A 15,703-nucleotide genomic window follows, 5' to 3' on the forward strand; every position below is an offset into this window, starting at 1 on the left:
AAAATTCAAATTATTAGACAAGTAGGTGAAGATATCTGTTTGTGCGTGAATAGATTGTTAAATTAAAATTTTCTACACAAGTCCTTAAAACAGTCAAGAGTCTTCTGGAATTGATGTTGTTACTGCAGTTTAAAAGGACAAAATATATTTAAAGTGTTTCTAAGGTTCATCTCTAACTACCTTGACTTTTAAGCATTTTTTTTAATATTCAGATTGTAATAGTATGGTAACTAAAATAGTTTGTCTCAGTCTGTGACTAGGAATGAAGTGCTTATTATTTACTTAAAACACATAGTAAGCCACAGAATTACATGTCTATATCTCCCAATATCACACAGTCACAGAATAGATCAAATTGGAAGGGACCACAGTGCATCGTCTGGTCCAAACTCCCTGTTCAAGCAGGCACTGTTTAATAACAGTTCCCTGAGATCTTGTTTGTATTTTTACTGTTGATCTATTATCAGCAACTTTGTCGAAAGGAGAATTTAAGATCTGTGACAAAGTGGATGGCTCACCTTTCTTTCCATGTTGTGAAAGAATATTTAATGATTATCTAATAGTCCTGGATAAAGGACTATTCAAAGTAATACTAATCAAAGTAATATTTTCTTTGATAAATTACTCAAAAGTTCTTTTATTCCATTTTTTTTTAATTAAGAGAAAATATCAAAGAGGAGCAACATTTACAATAAAAAAAAGCATCCATTAACTGGGAGAGAGAAAATGAGATAAACTTGGGTTAATATTAGAATCTTTTGTGTCTAAACATATGAAGTTTAATTATTAGAACTGAACTGCTGTATGTGTTTTATGACAGCTAACTTAAAAGTAGGAAAGATTAAAGCTTATTAGCAGGTTAATGATAAGTTGTTTTTTAATTTGCATTTGCTGAAGTCATTGCAGATGATCATCACTTTGTTGGTGATGTAATGTTGCAATAATAAGAGTCTTGCATGACTTTATGCTGTAGGAAGTCAGGAGGATCCCGTCTGTCAGAATCAATATTGTTAACCTTCTTTAATGGTGGGTGGGGCTTTTCGTGCACATAAAAAAGATTGAAAAATCTGTAATTGGTAAGACCTCCTGACTGTTAGATTTCCTAGTCTAGCTGCATGCTGGTGCTGTCTGTTTTCCCCTTGTCCTCTATAAATCACAATCAAATGCCTAATTAGTTTTAAAATTGTATTTTCATTTTCATTTCAGTCTTTTGGCTCCATGTTTTTGCTGTGTGCAAAGCATAAAACATACTGGCCTGAAAAGTTAGTTGATTGTAAAGCATATTTTATCTTCCAAATTGGTGGAGACTGTCACTTAGCCTTAATATCTGGAAATCCTAATGATAGATTAGGATTCTTTTTTTCCTTGTATTATATTACAGAGTGTGTGTTCTGTAATTATTTTTTAGATGTCCTGACTTCTTGTTGTGTTTTTATATGGCTGAATGAGTCAGGTAGGTTTGCCATAGCTGTATACGCATGGCCAGAACTGTTCACTTTCTCTACATAAAAATTACTTCACTGAAAGTAGGGGTCTCTGCTCAGCTACTTCACAAGCATTCCCATCAGTTTCTAATAGGGCAACTTGCAGACTAAAATAAAAGTCACCAGTTACCAGGCTCTTAAGGCAATTCCTGTACTGAGTCCTTCAGGAATGCAGGAAAAGCCAAACGTGCTACAGCATTGTGCCTAAATATACATGATTGTGGTCTACTACACTTTGGCTTTGTATACAAGGTCACTTCACTTCAAAGCACTGAACACCAGTCAACAAATAAATCTGCTCCTTCATTTTTTTACAAGCTGTTGAAAACAAACTCATTAGTCTAGCAGTCTAGAAAACACAGGCAGGGCACTTCCTATTAATTTGAGTCTCCTATCAGGAAATCCTATCTCTGGAGAGAATATCTTGAAGTTTGAGTAACAGAACATTTTTAGCACAGTAGCTGTTGTACACTGTAGTTTAGAAAATTGCAGGTCAAGCTGGTATTGATGTGGTTGGGCCTGAAAAAGAATTACCCTTTTTTTGGGTCAAGTTCTTCATGTTCTGCAATAGCTTTTGGGGCTACAGTATAAATGGTTTTCTCTTACTGTACCAATTATCATACCTTTAACTGTGATTTATTAAAACTGGAGTATTTTGAATCTCTGAATGCTGCTGGAATTTGAAGTGTCCTTATACCTAGCAGGCAGTTAAGTAGGCAGCTGTGTTCTTTGTGTGGTGTACAGCATCACAACATTTGCGTTGGACTATTTTAGTATAATCAACATAGCCGTCAGCAAGTTCTAAATTTTGCAGGTCAGTTCTTGTGAGATTGTATTTATCTTCATAGTCACAAATGTAACTAAAGAGGCAGAGAGTGAAATGCATTGTCCTATATTATAATAACCTAGACTGTTTTGAAAGATTATCAGAGTAGTGAAAGCCAATTGAGAAATACAACTGTGTTTAGAAGCTAATATCTCAGAACTGATGGTAGAGCATTATATCATGAAAGACATTTATTTTTATGTGTTTAAAATTCAGAATGTGAGCTTTTCTGAGGTTTAAGATAATGGGTGAGCATGATCTCTTCTTTTAGGAATTTGTCTGTCATAGGAAATAGTTGCTTATAGACTTATTTTGTTTCCTTTTGAGTAAATTCTACTGTTCTTCTAATATTTCTTTTTCAGCTAGAAGTTATGAAGTTGTTGTATGGTTTTTTGAATTTTAGGGTAAGAAGTACTTTATAAAATAAGGGAAAGTGTTAGTTTTTATAGAAATGTTCAGAAGCAATTCTGAAAATTGCCTGTCTTTTGCAAAATTTTGTTTGTACAAACTAACTCGTGCAACCACAGGTATTCAAATACGATTAAAAAAAGCTTACAGGGTTATGCTTTTTGCAGTTTGTATTTTTAGACAAATGAATCTACCACTATAGTGAACACCAAATAGTACTGTTGTCTTACACTTTTCCATTTTAATTTAACTTTCAAAAGAAAAGTTGCTACTCTGTTTCAGCAGACAGTATCAGGAAGGCATTACTCCATGGTGATTAAGAGGCAGGAAACCTTACTTGAATCCCATTCCCATAATTTCCTGTGAGACTTCTTAAATATTCATAAGAATAAAACTAATGTGAGTAACTGTAGTCTTCAAGAACAGGCGACAGGAAAGTTTTTCAAGAAGCTGGAAACATAAAAGCAAGTTTTGTGGTAGACATTTGCTGTTAAGTTTCTAAGAGTGTTTTCTGATTATGTTTTGTCTGTATTTGTGCCTGTTTCCTTTGGGAAATGTTTTGCTGTCAAAATGAGCAGATATCGGAAATGCTTTCAAAGTTCAAAATCTTACTAGCATTATCTTCAAGTCCATAATTGTTTTGTTAGCTTGTTTTTTTCCAAGTCAGACAGACCCACTGGAGAAAGCTAATAAAATTACAGGCAGAAATGGGACAGTAGGAGCAGGAATGGAATCAGATGGCATAAGTTTTTGTCTTGGGTAAACAGTTGGGGATGTTAAGTGCTGAAATCCCTTAGTGAAATTTGATGTTGAGCAAACATAGTTTGGAGGAAAGGACCTACCGCGGACACCTCACTTGAAATAGTGTGAAGGACTGACTCTAGAGAAGTAGGGTGCAAACCAAGAGGGGAAGCCTTTCAGTTTAGAGGGGGCTTTTATTTAACAAAAAAGCAAGAATTATGTTCTTGGGACAGTGACATAAACTGCTTATTGCTTTAGAACAGGGATAATCAAATGGCTCTTCAAGCAGATGGAGAAAACTGTATGGTTCTTGGCTAGTATTTAACAATATTTAGTGCTTGGTTAGTATTTAGGTTTTCTGAGGTGTTTCTCTAAACACTCAAAACCAAAGTAAAATTGCCCAATAAATAGCAAGTCTTGCAGAAGAGTTAAATGCTTCTACCACCAGGAAGCTCCATAGGCATTATTTTAGCAAGAAATAGATAGCTGCAGTAATATAACGTGCAAGAGTGTATAGAAGATTTAAAATATCGTGGTGATTGAACTACATATATTCCAACTAAGGAACTGAAGACAGGTTGCTTTTGTTCAACCGGAAGCTGTAATATGAGGGAAAGCCCATTTCCCTGAGAGCTGTGTTTCCTCCCATGGGGATAGCAATCCATGAGCTTTAGGGCTTCCAAGAAAGCCACAAGCAGTTTTTTCCTGAGTGCTTTGTAAAGAAGCTTTGTGAAGATTATGACAATCTTAAATAGATAGCAGCCTCTCCTCAGCTGTCTTTCTCATCTTTTTATCAGTCTTCAGTCAGTCATTTGCTCTTCACATTCCCTGCCTTTCTTTCTGGCTCCTCCTCAGTCTTATATACATTTCACCTCAACACACCTTTATGTACTTACCTGTGGCCTACCATTTTGTCCTACTTTCTGCTGTTTTCCTTCTTTATATTTGAATAAAATTAAAACTAACAAGCAAAAAGCTCCCCATATATGTAGTAGTTTACATTCTGTTCTCCTAGTCACTCATTTGCTTGCTCTCTGTTTAGAGCAGAGGGCACTTGCATTTATCTGTATTGCTATAATGGATTATTAAATTACTTGTTTAATCTTGTTATCTTCTGCTTAAGTGTTTCATACTTCATCCCAACAGAAGCCCAAGTTCTAGCTGCTTTTTCGAATGTGTAGGGAAGATGATGGTATATGACAAGTAAGCTGGAGAAGCAGAGTTGAAGGCTCCCCTGAAGAGTTTCAAATACTTTATTTAAAATAAACATGTAGGTAAATGAACACTCTTCCTTTCTCCAGGGAATATTCACATGAGTATGTACACTCACAATGAAGATGTGAAATTTGCTCCGGGCAGCTTTTATGTGTAATGGGAGTTTGGCATATATTTTAAGGTAGTGGGATTGTGTACTCTTGGAATGGTTCTGACTTCCTTCATGATTAACAGTCATTATATAAATATAGGTATTTAGACAATACAGTTTTATAAAAGTAATGGATAAACATAATCATATATAAGTATTTTCAAGAAGGAAATATTTAGAATTCATAGTTTCCTAGTTACTTAATTCATTTCTCCAGGAGATAGGTTAAGCTTGTCTAATACTTGTTTCTAAATTAATGTCAGATTGAAGTAATTTGTCATATTTTCCTCTGAAAATTTATAAGAATATTTCCTTCTCACAGTAAGCTTTTTTATCTGGGAATTCAGATCCTGTTGTGTTCTGTTTTTATTATGTAGAATGACCAAAAGGTACTTGTTTCTTCGTTTTAATTCCTAGTAACACACAAGATACTTGAAATAAGGTTTATTGCAATCAATTAATAATTTATTATGAGCAAGCTACTTCTCTGAACACTTTCAAACATGACATAAAAAGCTGAATGTTGAATTGTAGGGATGGTAATTACGAAGAGCAGCTTTCTAACATTTCTCTAACTCTCATGTCTCTCTTCATTAGTCCTGTCATACATACGAGTTTCTGAGACAAATGATACTGTGGAAAACCTGATACAATTAGAGTAGTAGTTAAGGTTGTTTCTGATGGTGACGTACCATTTTTCTTAATATGACCTTCTAGCCAGTGTTAAAATTTGGCTTACTGTTTAGTTGTTAATCTTCTAAGCCAGTTTGTAGACAAGTGTACTAATAGGTTTTACCCTCAGTCGTAGACCCATGGAATCAAGCAAAACTGATTTCAGCACAGAATATTTTTGAAACACTTCTAATATATGTTTTTATTATTCCTTTGACACTTTTCATTTTTTAAAGCTGCTTTTATTCAAAGTCTGGATTGAAAAAGGATTTCTTTAAAGCTGAAATACAACCCTAGAACTTAATGAATTTTCTTTAGTTATTTTTTCCTCTTTTTCTTTCTTCTACTTTCTCTGTCACTCTTAAATACTACCTTGATCTTTGAGAAGTTGAAAGGGTTATGATGAAGAATTGAAAATAAAGCCATTCAAAACAGTGCAAAAACATATCAGATATTCTGCTGTAAATTCTGCTGTAGCCAGTAGTCTACAAATAAGAAAGGCACAGGATAAAATGAAATGTGGTGGCATTTTCCAAAAATAGTTTATAGATATTTTAATTTAGCTGTGCAGTAGGAATTTGGTGAAGAAATTAACCTTAAAACTTAGTCTTGATTTTGAAAAAGATGGAGTTTTTCCAACCCCTTGCCACTTTGTAAGGAGCTTTTAAAAACTCTTTTGCAGTAAAACAAGCTAAGTGGCACTTTGATAATGAGCCATGGAGGAGCTGTTGGTGTTGAACTGAGACATCACTAAAAGACATGAAAATATATCTAGTGTGTGTATCTACTGTTATGTATGCATTATGAAATGGATTTTTATTAAAGAAAGTTGGAGTTGCTTGTATCTGATTCAAACTTGCTCATAAGGGAATGTGTTTAAGACTGTGTATGAAAAGATTGAAGAATGCATGTATGGACACATCTTCTCAGAGGTTGCAGAAATGAAGCATTACTGAAAGAGAGAACACAGACCATGCAGGTGGTATTTAAACTATGGTCAGGAAGGTTCTAAGGACCCTTCTGTGATTTTGAGGAGATACGTCTTTTTGCAGGCTTGTTAATTTTTAGAAGCTCTTTTCAGAATTTTTATAATGATACTGTGTTGTGTATAGTTAAATTTACTTCTTGAAAATCCAGTTCTATGAAAAAGTCTTAACACCAGTCAGCATTTTTCCAAGCTGAGTTGTGGAAGTTTTTAATTTCACCTGTGGGATATTCTAGTACTTCTGATAGGGAAAAGAAATTGTGTTATTATTAGACTCACTGTGAAAGGCCCTGTTTTAAAAAAAAGTTATTTTTATGGGGCAGCTTTTATAAACAAAACCATCATAAACAGAGAGGAGCATGACAGTAAAGCCCTGTAGCTCATGTCCTTCTTGTGTGATAAACAATGACTTGAACTGGCTGCTGTTGCTATACTGGTGTACTCTGTCACTGCATTGCAAAATGTTTTAAATAGCAACTCCCTGCTGTAAAAAACTACTCAAATTTTCCTCATCTCTTTTTTTTCAGAAAAGAAGTGTACCTTTTCAAGAAGTAGTTTTTTGAGGATTAATGATTGGTAGGAGCTATAGCTTCCTCACTCACTAGCTTTGTCGTTTCCTGATTCCAGTGGGGTGTGTAAGTTCTTCCTGGTATGTTTCTGCCTATCTGTCCCTTTTTGGACACTTGTCAGCTTTTGTGGTCTTCCTGTAGAGTTTCCTGTGCGCTGCTGTCTGATGATACCATATGAATCAGCAATGTGGGTAGTGTTTTGCCTGTCTGACAAATAAAGAACCTGCAGCAGTAGTGTTTTTAGTTTTTCTACTTGGAAATCAGTACTATTTAGAGTTGCTTTCTTAAGGCACACTGGAATGGATTTCTGTGATCCAGCAGGACTTTTTTGATTTATCATCTACTGGCTAGAATATGCAGTAGAAAACAACCTTTTATGAATGCATCCCAGGCAGGTGTTGTAAATGTCTGGATGTACTGAAACAGACAGAATCCTTGCCAACATTAAATGCAATCAAATTCTGGCTTTGCTAGATTTTAATGCAATTTTTCATTGTATCCTTCATTACTGGTCTAAACTACATAAGAATTAGATTTTATGAGTTCTTTCCTCTTTGGAAAGGGATGAAAATTAGATTTCTCATATGAAGTTACTACAATGAGAGGAAATTTAAATAAATACGCCTTGGGGAGAGGGGTTGGTGGAAATGTGGGCAAAGGGATGAATATAGTTTATATGTAGGCTGAGTTGTCAGGATGCTACTTTGTAAATAAAGGGTTAGTCCCTGAAGAGAGTTTGTTTAGTAATGTTTTTCCAGTGTTCAAATGGTCTCATTAAGTCATTAATCTTTGAGCATGACACAATTGTTTCTCAACAGGGTATCAAGTAAGGTATTTCCTTAGTCAACTGGTTTTTTTTAATTTTATATTTGGCAATTAGATCTATCTTCTTGTGTTAAGGTTTGTGGGATTTTTTTTTTTTTTTTGTTTTGCATATTCTCAGATTTTGTGCAATTGTATTTGTCAGAAGAGTGTGAGGGAGGGTACTAAATGAGGACTCTTACATTGCTGTGCTTTATGCCTGGTTCCCATATTCCTTTTGAGCTTTTGGACTTCTTAGAATTCAGTGAGTTTCTCAGGACAGTCTTAGTTTTCTCTAGCAGCAAGGGTAATGGAAGTAATCATGTGAATCAGTATTTAACACAGTTGGAAAAATGGTTGATATGACTGTGAAACACACGCTTCCTGATACAGTTGCATTTTCCAGCACCTACTTTGCAGATACAAATTTATACCAGCTGTAGAGTTCCAGGGAATTTTACTACAGTTCCTGGTAAAAATAAGTATTTCCAAGTGACTGAGGAATCGAACAGAAAACAATGCCATAATTTTGGGTCTTCAGTTGGCAGCATTGCACAAAAAACATAACATCCCTTCTGTACAGTACAAGAAAAGAAGAGACAGTAACTATCTTGTCCTTAGGATGAGCAGAAATGTAATGCATGCTTTCACTAGGAAGTAATTTTGTAGTAGAAATTGGAGTTCATAGATGTTTTGAAAGGCTGAGTTAAAATACACCTAACCAGACCCCTACTGCATGCAAAATTCAGACATATATTCATGTCCATCTCCTAATTATGCTTCACTACGTTAGCAGATGAGTCTAATGAAAGAAGCAATGATAAATTTCCACTGTTACAGTATGTTACAAGTGCCATCACAGTTACCATTTATAAATAAAATCAGTAAGTGAGCTAAGTATTCTCTGCACTTCATAAATTATTTTTTTCCTCAGCACAACCAATTATAGAATAAGGGAAAGGTTCATGTCCCTTAAAATAATTCTTCTGTTCTGTGGTAATCTTGCCATTCTGAGTGTTAGTCTCTACTGTCTTTCGTCTTACAACATCTTGCTATGTGGAGATCTGTAATCAATGCCTGAAATACTAATAACTAGACCTTAAAATGAAGACCAGTGCTGGAAAAGTGTTCAGAGCTGTTGTGGGGAGACTCTTCAAAGGCAGAGCTTTTCCTCCCTCCTTTCCAATATCATTAACTGTGATTCTGTCCAGTGCCTCAGACTCTCTGCCCTTCATTCTGCTTGCAGTAGCAGTCTTGTCCTGAGCAGTCCCAGGATGAACCCACATCCAGTTTCTACCACAGATATATAAATGGAGAGCAGCAGTAAGCATGCTTAGCATGTGCTGCCTTGGATCACCATGAACTACCAGTCTCTTTGAGCTAAGTTCTCTCACACACCTGGTGACCTGCAGTAGGCTGTAGGGCTCCTTTCTTTGGAGCCCTCACTTTCACTGGCTTATATGGCCCTGAAAATGTCAGTCTTACCACAAGCAGCATAGCAAAGAGCCTAATTTAAATTAACATTAATGTTAGTTAATTCAAAGATAGGAAACTTCAAGCAAACTAGTTTGAGTATGGCAGTTGCCTATTTTTTTCTTCCCCTTTCTGACCTCTGAATGAAACAAAACTGTTTCCTCCCTTTATGATATCATTTTACCAAAGTATTAGTCACTGCTAGTTTGGTGTTGCTCCAAAACCTGTATGACTGCAGAACTGAATGCTGGAATCATGTTTGTAGGTCAGTGCCTTGGGCAACTGCACATGCATACAGAAGTACATGCTCTACAGTCTTGAGAGCTGGTTCAGAAAATGGACCGCAGTGGTTTTGGATATGTGTTACTTATGCCCAGCATCAGGATCTGCATACCTCTGCTCCCCTGCAGCATTCAGTATTTGTGTACAGGGATGTGATTTGACCACCATGGGCTTTGATAAAGTAGAGAAAGCAGAGCAGTGTCTGCCAGATCCACTAGCTGCTGCTGAAAGTTAGGTCAGTATGGAAGATGTTCTAGCTGAACTTGGAGTAGTGCCTGAAGATAAAAGCATCAACTGTCAGGAGGGTATAAAGATGATTTATCACTATCTTGTGCTTAAGTCTTTCTTTTGAATCTCCTCCCCACCCCCCCACCTCTTAATTAAATGTTGCTTGGCTGATAGTTTTTAAGTTTCATCTCAGACCTCACTATAGAACATTGTAGAAAATGTCACTAAGTCTATAACAGATCCTTTTGGAGATAATTTTTAATATATGTTTATACTGATTTATAGGATCATGCATTTAATTGAATATGCCTTCCACTGATTAAAACAAGAAAGAGACTACTTCCCCGAACTAAACTAAGTGATCTACATGAAGCTGAAGTAAGCAACTCAAGTTTTGCTATCAGGTTTCATTTCTTGCCAGCCTGGTTTGTTTGTTGAAGATTTATTTGCATTTTAACTTACAGAGGTTGATACTATTCACTTATCAGAAAAATCAAGATGGAAATTATTTTTGCTGGTAAAAAAAATGTATGTGTTCATCTTTATTTTGAGATTAAAAGTGTGAACTGTTGCCTGTCAAGAAATTTTTCTCCCTTCATTGGTTTCTGAATGTAAATTTCACACATTGTCAGGGGTTTTGTTCTGCTTTTGAGTGTTCATTTTTTTTAATGGTAGGAAATTTGCTTTTAAGAAGTGAAATTCTGTATTGTGGATATGAAACAGCAGTGATACAACTACCATTTAACATGTAAGTAAGGCAATTTATAAAGAAATTACCTTCAAAATGTTTTTTCTTTTAATATTGGCTATGTGAGAGGCAGGAAAAAAATCTAGCTTCAAGAAACACGATTTAAGATGAGCTCCAGTACATTGCTTTTCATGGGACAAAACTAATGCTGCTTCTTCTGGCATCAGTTTTTTAAAACAGTTAAAACCCAAAATCTACTCCTTGTTAAAACATGTCTGGCACCATTTTGGGAGCATTTTTCGATACGTTGGTAATTGTACTAGCAGTTTCTAAACATAAAGAAGGGCTTTTGGTATCTAAGCTGCTAATTCTGCTTTCACTGACTCCCTTTTCCTGACTTTTTTTTAGGGTTAGTAAATCTGTTCTCAGCTGTGAGAAGTTGTTACAAATGATTCCTAATTTTGGAAATTGCGGAATTGGGGATTGTGCTTAGTCAGTTTGTAATAAATAAATGCTAATGCTTTCTGTCACCACACTGTTTTTTTCCTTGCATTACCACCTCTGATCTTTTTAATCTAATACACACTTGCTTTTTGACCTTTCCACTATCACTGTTTCAATTGTATGAAAACAGAAGGATAGGTATTTACAACTGAGTAGAAGTCAGAAATAGCAATTAGGAAGGCAAAGCTTATTTTCCTCCTATTCCAGCTCTTCTAGTGAAATGTTGTTAACAGAAGTGATTTCTGCCTAGTAGATGAACAGTGAAAGCACAATTGAGATTTCTGAAAGATACTTCTTAATTGCATTGCCAGCCTCAGACTCCAGAGTCTGACTCAGCTAATAAGTGTTTTCCTCCCTCTCTGTCTTGTCAGTGTGAGTTCACTGTTGGTGGGGCCTGTGACTGCCATACAGATAGTGCACTTGAATAATCATCATAGGGCAGCTAAATTGGGTGTACTGACAGTGGGGTGCACAAGGCAAGCAAACAAAGCTCCTTCCAGAAAAAAAAAAACCAAAAACTTGGCTCAAGAAACACCAAGTTTTTATATTTGATCTACAGTTACTTCCTTGTTATTTATTTAACCAGCACCCCAGTACCACTGCAGAGCAGTGGGCTGAACCAGTGCCATGTGTTTCACATGCAGTTAGCAGGAATGGGTAGTTTACCCATGGAAACCTATTTGCCTCTGATTTTACACAGATTGTCAGTAGGAGGAGTTATTCTTGGCAGTTAAGCAGTATTTAGGCTTTTGTTCAGGAGCCACAGTACCTGTATTTCAGATTACAGAGATGGAAGAAAGCTTTCCTACAAATATTCTTCAGCAAAGTAATGAAGATGAAAGACGTAGTTGAAATTATAACCAAAAATGTGGTATTTCCATTTATTCATTCTACAAGGCATTCCCTCTTGACATCAAGTATTCTTCCAAGCACATTTCACAAGTCTAGTGGAAGTATTCATGTAAAAACTTTTTGGGAAAAAAATAGTGTTCAAAGAAATCTTTGCATGTTTTAGTAAAAAACGCATTAGATCTGGCCCATAAGTATTTTTCTTTATCTTTTCCAAGGGTAGTTGAAACATGCCATTAATTGTCATGAGTCCAATGGTTGTCCTCTTAATCATGTTGATAATACTTGCTCAGACTAATACCAGATTATTCATGAAAGGCTTCATAAGCATGGACAAAGGTTTCATATATTGGTCAGTATATTTGAAATGTCAAGAGGCAAGTCTCTAGCTAAACTGCCTTCCTCTCCCAAAGTAACAACTTAACAGATTCCTTCTTAGGGGGCTACTGCATCTTTTCTATGTTTGGTGTAAAGGCTAAATTGCAAAATGTGTTATTCAGTCCTGCCAGTAATCTCTGTTCAAGAAAATTTGAGATTTATTTCTATGCTTTGTATTTATTATATAGGACCCAGTTAAAATTAAGTTTTAGACTGTGCTTCAGTAAGTCCTTTGGTGAGCAACGTGAACACAGTTTTTGTAAGACAGTTTTCCTTTTTTTCTGAAGCTTTTCTTTGTTAAGAGCCTGACAAACAAATGTTAATATTACTGAATACCTTACTGAAATGAAAAATATGGAAAACATCCAGAGAAAGATTGCAATAGTAAGTAACTGTAATTCAGTTACTATTGTTTTTGTCAGTGGAATATTCTGTGATTTTTTTTTTTTACTTGATATATTTAATACTGTTTTTCCTCAATCATATAAATCTATGGCATTGTCCTAAGGTAGCAACCTTAATCACTCTTTCTGCTTAGCTCTGCTATGTGTGAGTGTGGTGAAAAAAAAGTACACCTCAAATCATACTGCCTGAACGAATTCATTTTAGACCTCTTCTGAAGATCTAACTGCTGAAATACTGCCCCCTTTTTAATTAAGGGGCTAAGAAAAAAAGAAAAAGGAGGTGCTTACTAATGGCATGAAGGTGTTTTCAGTCTGTACAAACGGCCAAGTCTTTATGGCATCCTTCTCCAGAAATACATTGTTTCAGAGCAACACTGAACTCCTTGGTTTTAGGTTGATACTTGATGGCAAGCAAACTAGGAATAGATGGCATTACTTAATGCAGAGTTGGTTGTGTTACTAATGAGTCGCTGTCTAGCTGTGTTCTTTCTAATCTGCTTTGTTCATTACTTTTCCCTCTCCTAACTCTGTGAAATGAATATCTATTGTAGACCTTGATAGAAGTAAATCCTATAATAATGATTAAATTTCTTCATTTCAGTAAGTTGTTGTGTTTGAAGTTTTTTTCTGATGCTTCTTCTGAGGCAGTAGCTGAAGTAAATGGGAGGAATTTGCTAGTTACCTGGCGAAGTCACACATTTTTTGGTAGTTTATGTAAATACCATGTCATAGTCATTCATCTATCCTATTCCACTTACCAAAGAGACTAAACAAAATTTACCAGAATTAAATAAAATAAAGATTATTTTTAAAAGAAAAAAAAAAAAAAAAACACAAACAAAAAACCCCACATCAACCAAATGAACACAAATTTACAATTTGCAATACTTTCTGTTTTAAAGTCTTGGTAACATGCACTGAATATCTTCTGAGGAGGGGAAGGTAGTTATTATCTTAATTATTCTTATATATCTTAAAAGTCCTAGACTGGAATTTCTGGAGTTCCCTTTTGCATTAAACTGATGACAAGGTGGTGACATTGTAACTCCTGCTCAAGGTAGAAAGAAGAGGAGCCTTTATTTATGAGAGCTTCTGTGTGTATGTTTCCATTGACAGCTGTCTCAAGCTGCATTTAAGGTTTTCTTCCTCCTTAGGAGTTCAAGCCTAGAAGAACAACAGTTCTGCATTTTGTAACTTCCCTTAAGCACTTTGCAGCAGAAGAAAATTAGCATAGTATTTTAATTGTGTCACTAGTGCTGAAAAAAAATAATGATGAGGCTGTTCGTAAACTTGTCGGTGTTAGAGTTATGAACAAGAGCACAAGCAATTTAGCTTTCTGGCCAATAACTCCGGAAGACAGCACTGTTTTAATATGCATGTGAGTCATACTTGTTACCTCTGTAAATAAAAAAGGAGAAGGCAAGCAAAGTGGTAATACTTTACTTAGAGCTTAAGTTAGTAATGAAGTAGGCTTGAAAACTGAAACAAAACAAACATATCAAGGGAGTTAGGAAAGTGGCTGATAGTTGTTATAAAGTAAACAGGTTTTCACCTTGCTACATGAGCTGTTATATAAATTGTGAGATAGAATGTCATTCAGGGGTTGGAAGCAGGGGGCCATTTCATTGTTCCTCTGATTGAATTACTTTTAGAATTGAACAAGTCAGTGCAGCTATGTCTGCCTAATGTGTTGCTAGTGTCAATGAAACTGCTTTACTTCTTTATACTTTCCTCTCACTGTAAACACACTAGGCAGATGCTTTATCAGTTACCTCCTTAGTCCATCTGCCTTTCTGTAGGCTCTGCATGTGCTGTGTTTTAGATTCAAAGAAACCTTTAGACTCCAGGTTCTTCTAATTTCAGTGAGAAGTGGGGAACCCTATAGAATCAGAAACAGTGTTTTGAATTTGGGCTCTGTTATTTGTGATGCTGGTGTGAGAGGCCCTAAAGTGGAGAAGGCAGTGAGCTTGTGTGAGCATCAGGTGTGACACAGCACTGAAGGGTTTTGTGCTGCAGTTTTGTTTTTTACCTCTTAGCTCGACAACAACATGAGTCATGGCAAACAGGCAGAGCTCAGAAAATGTTCCATACAGGTGACCAGGCAATTGTTAGGCTATAGAAACATAGCTGTGTTTGTTATTGTACAAATGAGATGGCTTGTCATGTAATCTCCTGCTAGGGTAAGGTTTGTCTCAGTGGGTCTGGAGAACTGTTCTGTCCTTTGATTATCTTGTTTTGCTAACTGATTAATAGTGCTCTTTGTTTTATGATGTTTGGCTTTATTAGTACAGATATTCATGTGCATTTTTAAAAGAGAATGTCATACTGCAGTTCTTTCCAAAAAAGTTCCAAGCTATTTGAAAATCTGGTTTTAAGCTCCATGTCAATGATTATATCTCTTCTGATAAACATTTTTGTGGAATTTTTTTCCCATGCTGTTTTAATTGTTTTTGATTAAAATCATTTTGGAACAGACTGGATAAAGCACGCCAACCCTAAATTATCTATGCTAAAATAACTTCATGTTAACTCATTTCACTATTAAATAAAAAAATCTAACATCCTGGGTGTTAAAAGCTTAGAGAAAGTGCTATAGGCTGTATAAGAAAGACAATAATAAAATAATGTTAGAACCAGATTCTAGCTGATGCAAAAAGCAATGTTGGCTACACAGGACAATTTCATACCAAAATCTTCATATGTTGGGCATCCATTATTTGTAGTAGAGCTTAGGAACTTATTGGTAAATATTCAGGAAATAAGAGGGGAAAAACCCATTAGCTGATGTTAATAAAAGCATGACATTTGGGAGAAAAGGTTCCAAATATGTTAACTCCTGCACAATTCAGTAGCTGTGTACTGTGTACACTGTGTACACTCCTTCAGTTCAGAGTCTTATGAAAATAAGTGCAGTGTGTTTGAAATGCTACTTGAGAACAGAAAAAGAGAATGAAGGCTATAATTAGAAATCTCATAGGAGTTTTGTACACCCATGTCACTAGAAGTTGTCCCCCATGTCCTCTCCCCAGGACACACTTTTGGAAG

General features: G+C 35.7%; 1 protein-coding gene across 2 annotated transcripts in view; it reads left to right on the plus strand.

Annotated features, from left to right (window-relative positions):
- LOC128821729 (guanine nucleotide-binding protein G(q) subunit alpha-like) overlaps nt 1-15,703 on the plus strand; it is a 117,664-nt gene that overhangs the window by 39,566 nt on the left and 62,395 nt on the right. The gene's annotated exons all lie outside the window — the stretch shown is intronic.

The sequence above is a fragment of the Vidua macroura genome, chromosome Z (genome assembly GCF_024509145.1).
Source record: "Vidua macroura isolate BioBank_ID:100142 chromosome Z, ASM2450914v1, whole genome shotgun sequence".
Classification (NCBI taxonomy): Eukaryota; Metazoa; Chordata; class Aves; order Passeriformes; family Viduidae; genus Vidua; species Vidua macroura.